The sequence below is a fragment of the Lolium rigidum genome, chromosome 3, assembly GCF_022539505.1.
Source record: "Lolium rigidum isolate FL_2022 chromosome 3, APGP_CSIRO_Lrig_0.1, whole genome shotgun sequence".
NCBI classification, from domain to species: Eukaryota; Viridiplantae; Streptophyta; class Magnoliopsida; order Poales; family Poaceae; genus Lolium; species Lolium rigidum.
This window is the reverse complement of record NC_061510.1, coordinates 358,422,106-358,434,938: the sequence shown is the minus strand read 5'-3', so window position 1 is coordinate 358,434,938 and position 12,833 is coordinate 358,422,106.

Below are 12,833 nucleotides of genomic sequence, written 5' to 3'. Positions count from 1 at the left end.
CAAGCAGTTATCCTATCCCAGCAAGCCAAAGTATGGTGGGAGATACCAAAGCAGCAGTCAAGTGCTGCTAAGGCCCACTCAACCAACCAAAAGCATCCAGATAGATAGCCAAACACTTGTATCATCACCCAGATGGGTTCAAAGTGGAGCTAGGGTACCCAAAAGCTGTTGGCATCCCTCTAGCTCAATCAAAGTAATTATAAGATTCATCACTGCAAGCAATTCATCTCATTTATCTAATAATTCATGATAAGCAATTCAGATAAATGAAATACACAAGCAACCAGTAACTGACACACTTGCAAATGAGCCAGTAGATCACTGCAAGCATAAGCATATGCTTTATTAAGCATTATTAATCACCAGCACATGGTGAGGTGCCACACAGATACAGAGAGCATCACCAAGAAGGCATAGACAGAAGCACAACAAGCAACCATCAAGCAGCTGATGATCATATGATCATCAGAGCTTGCTAGAGCCAAGCATAGTATCGGGAACTTAGCCAGTTACTGAATAAATACACCCAAGCCATAACTAAATAAACAGAAACTGAATAAATGACTTTATAATTGTATCTAGAAGCACATCAAGGAAATGATGTACCACTGGATCAAGTTACACAAGGATAGCACACAACACACATCACTGGCCCTTTCTCAAGCAAGGATTGCTCGCAATCAAGCCAGGGATGAATTATATGAATACACATGATTTTTTTTCAGACAGTAGCACAACAGCAGCTGGAGCAACATGGCAATGACATGGGCATCACAGCATGCTCATGAGCAGCAGCATAAGCTTCACAACAACATAACAAGCACAGCTGGCACTTACAGATGCAAGTATTGCAAGCAGCAGTAAGCCAGAGAGACATATATAAATGGCCTACACATATATCCAAGCCACAACCACAACCAGAGTCATCAAGCAAGCAATTGAGCAGCCATTAGCATAGACAGTAGCAAGGAAGGAACAACAGCAGTAGCTCATGGCATCCAAAGCATACAGCAAGCAACAACATAGCACTAGGACATGGCAAATAGAGCAGAGCAACCACCAGTAGCATAGCAGCATGCCAAGCCTTAGCGCAAGCACAGCAGCAGCACGGCATGGCCAGCATCTCCAAGAGGGGAAGCAAGGCTAGTAGCTAGAGCTAGACGAAGAGTAGGAGGAGAGAAGGAAGAAGAGCAGGGGGTACTAACCTGGAGCAGAAGCACCACGGCGTCACCGTGGCAGCACAGCCTAGTGATACGTCTCCGACGTATCGATAATTTCTTATGTTCTATGCCATATTATTGATGATACCTACATGTTTTATGCACACTTTATGTCATATTCGTGCATTTTCTGGAACTAACCTATTAACAAGATGCCGAAGTGCCGGTTCTCGTTTTCGCTGTTTTTGGTTTCGTAAATCCTAGTAACGAAATATTCTCGGAATCGGACGAAATCAAGACCCAGGTTCCTATTTTCACCGGAAGCATCCAGAACACCCGAGAGCCGCCAGAGGGGGGCCCTGTGGGCCCCAGATGATAGGGTGGCGCGGCCTATGGTGTGGCCACCCCTTCGACCCTCCTGCGCCGCCTCTTCGCCTATATAAAGCCTCCGTCGCGAAAACCCTGATGCGAAGAACCACGATACGGAAAACCTTCCAGAGCCGCCGCCATCGCGAAGCCAAGATCCGGGGGACAGGAGTCTCTGTTCGGCACCTCGCCGGAGCGGGGAAGTGCCCCGGAAGGCTTCTCCATCGACACCGCTGCCATCTCCACCGCCATCTTCATCACCGCTGTTGCTCCCATGAGGAGGGAGTAGTTCTCCATCGAGGCTCGGGGCTGTACCGGTAGCTATGTGGTTAATCTCTCCCATGTACCTCAATACAATGATCTCATGAGCTGCTTTACATGATTGAGATTCATATGAGTTTGTATCACAATTTATCTATGTGCTACTCTAGCAAAGTTATTAAAGTAGTTCTATTCCTCCTGCACGTGTGTAAAGGTGACAAGTGTGTGCACCGTGTTAGTACTTGGTTTATGCTATGATCATGATCTCTTGTAGATTGCGAAGTTAACTATTGCTATGATAATATTGATGTGATCTATTCCTCCTACATATGCATGAAGGTGACAAGTGTGCATGCTATGCTAGTACTTGGTTTAGTCCTTTTGATCTATCTTACACTAAAGGTTACTAAAATATGAGCATTATTGTGGAGCTTGTTAACTCCGGCATTGAGGATTCGTGTAATCCTACGCAATGTGTTCATCATCCAACAAGAGTGTAGAGTATGCATTTATCTATTCTGTTATGTGATCAATGTTGAGAGTGTCCACTAGCGAAAGTCTAATCCCTAGGCCTTGTTCCTAAATACTGCTATCACTGCTTGTTTACTGTTTCTATCGTGCACTACCGCTTTGCGTTACTACGCTTGTTTCTTGTCCCGGGCAAAGCATTTTTCCGGTGCCGTTGCTACTACTCATATATATTCATACCACTCGTATCTCACTATCTCTTCGCCGAACTAGTACACCTATTAGGTGTGTTGGGGACACAAGAGACTTCTTGCTTTGTGGTTGCGGGGTTGCATGAGAGGGATATCTTTGACCTCTTCCTCCCCGAGATCGATAAACCTTGGGTGATCCACTTAAGGGAAACTTGCTTGCTGTTCTACAAACCTCTCGCTCTTGGAGGCCCAACACCTGTCTACAAGAATAGAAGCACCCGTAGACATCAAGCACTTTTACGGCGCCGTTGCTCGGGAGGAAAGGTAAAAAGGCACTCATACTTAGGTTCCGGGTAACGGTACTTTTACGGCGCCATTGTGTTTGTGCTCGAAGCTATTTCCTTTAGATCCTGCAATTGCATCTTTTTGTTTCTTGTTTACACTAGTTTGGCATAATGGACAACAATGAGCTTCTTATTCTATTTCCGATTTAAAACATGGATTGTTTGATGCGAAAATTAAAAAACCTATGAAATCTTATTTGCATGCTGGTAGTAATATTAGTATGAACGCTTTGAACACCATTGTTGATAATAATATAGAAAGTTCTAAGCTTGGGGAAGCTGGTTTTCATGATCTTTTTAGTCCCCCAAGCATTGAGGAGAAAATTTTCTTTGATGATACTTTGCCTCCTATTTCTGATGATTATAATGATAGTGGTCTTTTGGTACAACCTACTATGGAGAGTAAATTTTATTGTGATTATACTATGCCTCCTACACTTGATAAGAATAATAATGATAGCTACTTTGTTGAATTTGCTCCCGCTATTACTAATAAAATTGATTATGCTTATGTGGAGAGTAATAATTTTATGCATGAGACTCATGATAAGAATGCTTTATGTGATAGTTATATTGTTGAGTTTGCTCATGTTGCTACCGAAAGTTATTATGAGAGAGGAAAATATGGTTGTAGAAATTTTCATGTTACTAAAACACCTCTCTATGTGCTGAAATTTTTGAAGCTACACTTGTTTTATCTTCCTATGCTTGTCACTTTGCTCTTCATGAACTTGTTTATTTACAAGATTCCTATGCATAGGAAGCATGTTAGACTTAAATGTGTTTTGAATTTGCCTCTTGGTGCTCTCTTTTGCTTCAAATACTATTTCTTATAAGTGCATCATTAAAACTGCTGAGCCCATCTTAATGGCTATAAAGAAAGAACTTCTTGGGAGATAACCCATGTGTTATTTTGCTACGAGTACTTTGTTTTATATTTGTGTCTTGGAAGTTGTTTACTACTGTAGCAACCTCTCCTTATCTTAGTTTTGTGTTTTGTTGTGCCAAGTAAAGTCTTTGATAGTAAAGTAAGTACTAGATTTGGATTACTGCGCGAGTTCCGATTTCTTTGCTTGTCACGAATCTGGGTCTACCTCCTCGTAGGTAGCTCGGAAAATTAAGCCAATTTACGTGCATGATCCTCGGATATGTACGCAACTTTCATTCAATTTGGGCATTTTCATTTGAGCAAGTCTGGTGCCCTAATAAAATCCATCTTTACGGACTGTTCTGTTTTGACAGATTCTGCCTTTTATTTCGCATTGCCTCTTTTGCTATGTTGGATGAATTTCTTTGTTTCATTAATGTCCAAAGTAGCTTTATGCAATGTCCGAAGTGTTAAGAATGATTGTGTCACCTCTGAACATGTTAATTTTTATTATGCACTAACCCTCTAATGAGTTGTTTCGAGTTTGGTGTGGAGGAAGTTTTCAAGGATCAAGAGAGGAGTATGATGCAATATGATCAAGGAGAGTCAAAGCTCTAAGCTTGGGGATGCCCCGGTGGTTCACCCCTGCATATTCTAAGAAGACTCAAGCGTCTAAGCTTGGGGATGCCCAAGGCATCCCCTTCTTCATCGACAACATTATCGAGTTCCTCCCCGAAACTATATTTTTATTCCGTCACATCTTATGCACTTTGCTTGGAGCGTCGGTTTGTTTTTGTTTTTTGTTTTGTTTGAATAAAATGGATCCTAGCATTCACTTTATGGGAGAGAGACACGCTCCTTCAGTAGCATATGGACAAATATGTCCTTAGGCTCTACTCATAGTATTCATGGCGAAGTTTCATCTTCGTTAAATTGTTATATGGTTGGAATTGGAAAATGATACATGTAGTAACTCTAAAATGTCTTGGATAATTTGATACTTGGCAATTGTTGTGCTCATGTTTAAGCTCTTGCATCATATACTTTGCACCCATTAATGAAGAAATACTTAGAGCTTGCTAATTTGGTTTGCATATTTGGTTTCTCTAGAGTCTAGATAACATCTAGTATTGAGTTTTGAACAACAAGGAAGACGGTATGGAGTCTTATAATGTTTACCATATGTCTTTTATGTGAGTTTTGTCTGCACCGTTCATCCTTGTGTTTGTTTCAAATAACCTTGCTAGCCTAAACCTTGTATCGAGAGGGAATACTTCTCATGCATCCAAAATCCTTGAGCCAACCACTATGCCAATTGTGTCCACCATACCTACCTACTACATGGTATTTATCCGCCATTCCAAAGTAAATTGCTTGAGTGCTACCTTTAAAATTCTATCATTCACCTTTGCAATATATAGCTCATGGGACAAATAGCTTAAAAACTATTGTGGTATTGAATATGTACTTATGCACTTTATCTCTTATTAAGTTGCTTGTTGAGCGATAACCATGTTTCGGGGACGCCATCAACTATTCTTTGTTGGATATCATGTGAGTTGCTATGCATGTCCGTCTTGTCCGAAGCAAGAGAGATCTACCACCTTCATGGTTGGAGCATGCATATTGTTAGAGAAGAACTTTGGGCCGCTAACTAAAGCCATGATTCATGGTGGAAGTTTCAGTTTGGACATATATCCTCAATCTCATATGAGAATAATAATTGTTGCCACATGCTTATGCATTAAAGAGGAGTCCATTATCCGTTGTCCATGTTGTCCCGGTATGGATGTCTAAGTTGAGAATAATCAAAAGCGAGAAATCCAAAATGCGAGCTTTCTCCTTAGACCTTTGTACAGAGCGGCATGGAGGTACCCCATTGTGACACTTGGTCAAAACATGTGCATTGCAAAGATCCGGTAGTCCAAGTTAATTAGGACAAGGTGCGGGCACTATTAGTATACTATGCATGAGACTCGCAACTTGTAAGATATAATGTACATAACTCATATGCTTTATTACTACCGTTGACAAAATTGTTTCATGTTTTCAAAATAAAAGCTCTAGCACAAATATAGCAATCGATGCTTTCCTCTTTGAAGGACCATTCTCTTTACTTTTATGTTGAGTCAGTTCACCTATTTCTCTCCACCTCAAGAAGCAAACACTTGTGTGAACTGTGCATTGATTCCTACATATTTGCATATTGCACTTGTTATATTACTCTATGTTGACAATTATCCATGAGATATACATGTTACAAGTTGAAAGCAACCGCTGAAACTTAATCTTCCTTTGTGTTGCTTCAATACCTTTACTTTGATTTATTGCTTTATAAGTTAACTCTTATGCAAGACTTATTGATGCTTGTCTTGAAGTACTAATTCATGAAAAGTCTTTGCTTTATGATTCACTTGTTTACTCATGTCATTACCATTGTTTTGATCGCTGCATCCACTACATATGTTTACAAATAGTATGATCAAAGTTATGATGGCATATCACTTCGGAAATTATCTTTGTTATCGTTTTACCTGCTCGGGACGAGCGAAACTAAGCTTGAGGGATGCTTGATACGTCTCCGACGTATCGATAATTTCTTATGTTCTATGTCATATTATTGATGATACCTACATGTTTTATGCACACTTTATGTCATATTCGTGCATTTTCTGGAACTAACCTATTAACAAGATGCCGAAGTGCCGGTTCTCGTTTTCTGCTGTTTTTGGTTTCGTAAATCCTAGTAACGAAATATTCTCGGAATCGGACGAAATCAAGACCCGGGTTCCTATTTTCACCGGAAGCATCCAGAACACCCGAGAGCCGCCGGAGGGGGCCCCGTGGGCCCCGGATGATAGGGTGGCGCGGCTCGGGCCCCGGCCGCGCCGGCCTATGGTGTGGCCACCCCTTCGACCCTCCCTGCGCCGCCTCTTCGCCTATATAAAGCCTCCGTCGCGAAAACCACGATGCGAAGAACCACGATACGGAAAACCTTCCGGAGCCGCCGCCATCGCGAAGCCAAGATCCGGGGGACAGGAGTCTCGTTCCGGCACCCTGCCGGAGCGGGGAAGTGCCCCGGAAGGCTTCTCCATCGACACCGCTGCCATCTCCACCGCCATCTTCATCACCGCTGTTGCTCCCATGAGGAGGGAGTAGTTCTCCATCGAGGCTCGGGGCTGCATGCGGTAGCTATGTGGTTAATCTCTCCCATGTACCTCAATACAATGATCTCATGAGCTGCTTTACATGATTGAGATTCATATGAGTTTGTATCACAATTTATCTATGTGCTACTCTAGCAAAGTTATTAAAGTAGTTCTATTCCTCCCGCACGTGTGTAAAGGTGACGAGTGTGTGCACCGTGTTAGTACTTGGTTTATGCTATGATCATGATCTCTTGTAGATTGCGAAGTTAACTATTGCTATGATAATATTGATGTGATCTATTCCTCCTACATATGCATGAAGGTGACGAGTGTGCATGCTATGCTAGTACTTGGTTTAGTCTGTTGATCTATCTTACACTAAAGGTTACTAAAATATGAGCATTATTGTGGAGCTTGTTAACTCCGGCATTGAGGATTCGTGTAATCCTACGCAATGTGTTCATCATCCAACAAGAGTGTAGAGTATGCATTTATCTATTCGTTATGTGATCAATGTTGAGAGTGTCCACTAGCGAAAGTCTAATCCCTAGGCCTTGTTCCTAAATACTCGTTATCCTTGCTTGTTTCTTGTTTCTATCGCGTTACTACTGCTGCGTTACTACTGCTTGTTTACTGTCCTGGGCAAAGCATTTTTCTGGTGCCGTTGCTACTACTCATATATATTCATACCACCTGTATCTCACTATCTCTTCGCCGAACTAGTACACCTATTAGGTGTGTTGGGGACACAAGAGACTTCTTGCTTTGTGGTTGCAGGGTTGCATGAGAGGGATATCTTTGACCTCTTCCTCCTCGAGATCGATAAACCTTGGGTGATCCACTTAAGGGAAACTTGCTGCTGTTCTACAAACCTCTGCTCTTGGAGGCCCAACACTGTCTACAAGAATAGAAGCACCCGTAGACATCACCTAGCCACGGCAACGCCAAGCCGCGGCCAAGCCAGGCGTTCGCCGAGCGCAGGTGCTCCAGCACAACCCTGGCGAGGCACACGGCGTCATCACGGCGACCAGGAGCGCCAGTGTGAGGCGAATCACCGTGGGCACCGCGCAACCCTAGTTGCAGTAGCGTTGGGGGTGAGCGAAGGAGGCCGCCAAACCCAGATCGACGTGGACCATCTGGTGCATGATATGTCTCAAACGTATCTATAATTTCTTATGTTCCATGCTAGTTTTATGACAATACTCACATGTTTTATACACACTTTACATCATTTATACGCATTTTCTGGCACTAACATATTAACAAGATGCCGAAGCGCCAGTTCTTGTTTTGTGCTGTTTTTGGTTTCAGAAATCCTACACAGGAAATATTCTCGGAATTGGACGAAACGAACGCCCAGGGTCTTATTTTTCCACGGAGCTTCCGGAAGACCGAAGAGGATACGAAGTGGGGCCACGGGGCGCCGACACCACGGGGCCGCGCGGCCAAGGGGGCCCGCGCCGCCCTATGGTGTGGGCCCCGATGTCTACGCACGCTTCTATTCTTGTAGACGGTGTTGGGCCTCCAAGAGCGAGAGGTTTGTAGAACAGCAGCAAGTTTTCCCTTAAGTGGATCACCCAAGGTTTATCGAACTCGAGGAGGTAGAGGACAAAGATATCCCTCTCAAGCAACCCTGCAATCACGATACAAGAAGTCTCTTGTGTCCCCAACACACCTAATACACTTGTCAGATGTATATGTGCACTAGTTCGGCGAAGAGATAGTGAAATACAAGTGGTATGAATGAATATGAGCGAGTAGTAACGGCGCCGAAAATAGCTTGCCGACGTGCGGTTGATGGTAGTAATATTGCGGGAAGTAAAGATGCGATAAAACGATAAATAAGCGATGATTGCGGTATTTGGAAACAAGGCCTAGGGATCATACTTTCACTAGTGGACACTCTCAACATTGCAATCATAATTGAATATAAATATAAGCACTTCACTATGCTATTCGAATTACTCTACGGCAAGATAACGAACACTAATTCATCATGTAGGCAAACCTTAAAGATGTATTCCCAAGTACTAATAAACACCCCACTGTCATCTGTGAGCATTCATAGGAGGTACTAACACACCACAATTTCATAGAGACATCCAACTCAAATCATAACCCAGTGAATAAGTATTCTGTGAAATATAGCCTAAGAGACCCACACGGTGCACACATTGTCACCTTTACACACGTGGAACAAGGAGTCTCCGGAGATCACATAAGTAAAATCCACTTGAATAGCATAACGACATCTAGATTACAAAGCTCATCATATGGATCTCAATCATGTAAGGCAGCTCATGAGATCATTGTATTGAAGTACATAAGAGAGAGAGAGATGAACCACATAGCAACCGGTACAGCCCTTAGCCTCGATGGAGAACTACTCCCTCCTCATGGGAGACAGCAGCGTTGATGAAGATGGCAGTGGTGTCGATGGAGATGCCTTCCGGGGGCACTTCCCCGTCCCAGCGGCGTGCCGGAACAGAGACTCCTGTCCCCCAGATCTTGGCTTCGCGATGGCGGCGACTCTGGAAGGTTTCTCGTACCGTGGCTTTTCCCTATCGAAGATTTAGGTCGGGGAGGCTTAAATAGGCGAAGAGGCGGAGTCGAAGGGGGTCTGGGGCCACCAGACACTAGGGGGCGCGCCTGGCTCCTTAGCCGCGCCGCCACCACGTGTGGGCCTCCCAGGGTTCCCCTCTGGTGCCTCTCTGGTGTTCTGGAAGCTTCGTGGAATTATAAGATGCTGGGCGTTGATTTCGTCTGATTCCGAGAATATTTCCTTACTAGGATTTCTGAAACCAAAAACAACAGAAAACAGCAACTGGCCCTTCGGCATCTCGTCAATAGGTTAGTTCCGTAAAATGCATAATAATGACATAAAGTGTGTACAAAACATGTGAGTATCATCATAAAAGTAGCATGGAACATAAGAAATTATAGATATGTTTGAGACGTATCAAGCATCCCCAAGCTTAGTTCCTACTCGCCTCGAGTAGGTAAACGATAACAAGGATAATTTCTGAAGTGACATGCTATCATAATCTTGATCAATACTATTGTAAAGCATATGAGATGAATGCGAGCGATTCGAAGCAATGATGAAGATAATGAGTAAACAAATGAATCATATAGCAAAGACTTTTCATGAATAATACTTTCAAGACAAGCATCAATAAGACTTGCCTAAGAGTTACTCATAAAGCAATAAATTCTTAGTGGAAAGCTTTGAAGCAACACAAAGGAACATATAAGTTTCAGCAATTGCTTTCAACTTCAACATATTTATCTCATGGATAATTGTCAACACAAAGTAATATAACAAGTTATTATCACCAGAATTTGACCGGATCAGAGGTGGGTCGCGATTGAAGATGGGCTTGAAGAATATACATGGAAGAAATACATGAATCGGCCTTGCATACAGAGTTTGGGCTAGTTTGCCCGTGTATCTGTAACATAGTAGGATACGTGTCGTTTAGATAGAGTTTGGCTTGTGCCCGGTTGGGATTATTCCCACGTTAGAAAGTCTACGGACTATAAATATGTATCTAGGGTTTATGGAATAAACAACAATCACGTTCACCACAAACCAATCTAGGCGCATCGCCAACTCCCTTGTCTCGAGGGTTTCTTCCGGGTAAGCATCATGCTGCCTAGATCGCATCTTGCGATCTAGGCGATACACGTTATTCGTTGTTCACGCGTTGCTCGTGCTGAAGCCTTTTTGATGGCGAGCAACGTAGTTACTCCCTCCGATCCAAAAAAAGTGTCCGAAGCCATAGTATAATTACTTTTTACAATTATCCCCTTCTAAATTCAGCTATCTCCTGGACCGCACGCCGCTGTTCTTGGTCGCAATCGAGCCCCCATTCGCCGCTAGACGCCCTCTGACGCCGCGGAATCTCCGCTGCTGGGGCCTATCGAGGGTGGCGCCGGCATGCACGAACATCTGGCTCACCTTCCCGCTCTTGTTGTCCAACGCGCGACGAATTCCGTCCGTGCCGACCGATTTAGAGTCCCTACCGGAGATCGATTTTGTACAGCCCGGCCGCACCGCGGCCGGTTCCTTCCGTGAAGGCGACGGCCGGCGGGAGGGTCTCTTGGGCGGGACGGGCGGGGGCGACGGGAGGATGGCTCGAGGCGGGTGCCGGCAGGGGTGACTCGGGTGGATGTGGTGGGGAAGAAGAGGGTGCTAGTGAGGTGCGCCCGCGTGTGTCCGACGAGGGTGGGTGCGGGGCGACGGAAAGAAAACCACGAGGGTTTTTACTGCAAATAGCATGTTTAGACACATTTTTCGGATCGGAGGGAGTATCATAGATGTGTTAGGGTTAGCATTGTTCATCGTATCATATGCTTGTCGTCGTGCAACCCGAGACGTCTAGCCGTCCTTACACCTATCTTAGGTGTAAGGGCGGCACCCACTTGATCATTATTTAGTAGATCCGATCCGTTATGATTGCTCCTTGTTCTTCAAGGATTAGTTTGATATCTGCATAGTTAGGCCTTACAAACGGGTTGAAGGATCCGAGTGGCGCGTAGGGTGTAGTTTGCTAGCCCTAGACAGGGATGTTCCGGGGATCAACTTCGTGTTGGTTTTTAGGCCTTGTCTAGGGTCGGTTTACGATCACCGTGCGTGGCCGCCAGGCTCAATCACGAGTAGGATGTTCCGATTATGCGGTGAAAACCCTAAATCGTAGTAGGTCGTTTTAGCTTTATTTTGATCAAGCAGGACCACCATCTGATCGTACACCTCGTACGCATCATGGGTGGATCGGCTCCTTGAGCCGATTCACGAGATAACCTGAGAGCCGATCGAGGCTCGTATTTAATGTTTACATGTATGCCATGCGGGAAACTAAGCGAGGCACAATCCAACACCTTCACGACCAGGTATAGGTCGGGTGGCACGCCCCTGCACCGGCATCGGACGTGCGTGCCGAGTCTTTGCGGGCCGTCGCTCGGAGGGACCAGGGCCGGCCGCAGATCCTGGGAGCCTCCCGGCTCTACGGTGTTGCCCGTCGCTGCTCGCCGGTGGGTTTCTGACCGCAACACATTCTGGCACGCCCGGTGGGACAATCTTCGACACCAACCGCATCGCCATCTACATCTGAGATGGCGGAAGGCACTCCAGTCACGTACGAGGATTTGACCGAGGAGCTCAAGAAGAAGCATCACGAGGTCAAAGCGATCCTCGAAGCTGATCTCATCGGCTCTTTTCACAGAACCCGCTCACACGGCATCAGGTGGAAAGGGTTCTCACCTGAAGGCGCGCTCGATGGATTGGACCTGTCCACCCCATCAGAAGAATGCACCAGGTCTCTGCGTCAGGAGATTAACTTCATGGTAGCTCATTCGCTACACCGCCATTCTGAGAGCCTGGTGAACACTTTGGAGCGTGTCGCTCTTCGCGTGATCCAGGAAATCATGAGGCATCAGTACTCTCCGTCAGGACCAGCTCTACGGACTCACCAAGGATAGATGCCACTCCAGTCCCGTCCACCGCTGCCGTTCGCGTTGGCAGCACCAGAAGTGCCGAATTCACCGGCATACGCCGTTGACATAGTGGAGTGCACGTACCCTGGGAGGTGCCAGCCAAGATTCTCGGTCAACATCAACATGGTAGGACTCGGGCACCACCCGAGTAAGGACAGAGACGAGGGCAGCTGCTCTCACGGCGAAGACAAGGAGGAAGCCGTTCCACGCGATCGGCCCCGAGCACTTCCAAAAAGTCCCGGTTACAATCAAGATGAAGGCCGATTCCGGCGATCGGCCCGTATTATCCTTACCACACGTTCTCCCCGTATTTGGTGTCGACCTCACAGGTGACGGAAAGTCAGGGTATGGGTTTGCATCGGCTGATGAGCTAGAAGAAGTCGACATCGGTCCTGGGGATAAGCCGCGACCAACTTTTATCAGCAAGAAGTTAGATCCACATCTTAGGGATCAGATGATAGCTCTGTTAAAAGAATACCCAGATTGCTTTGCGTGGGATTACACAGAGATGCCTGGGTTAGACAATCATC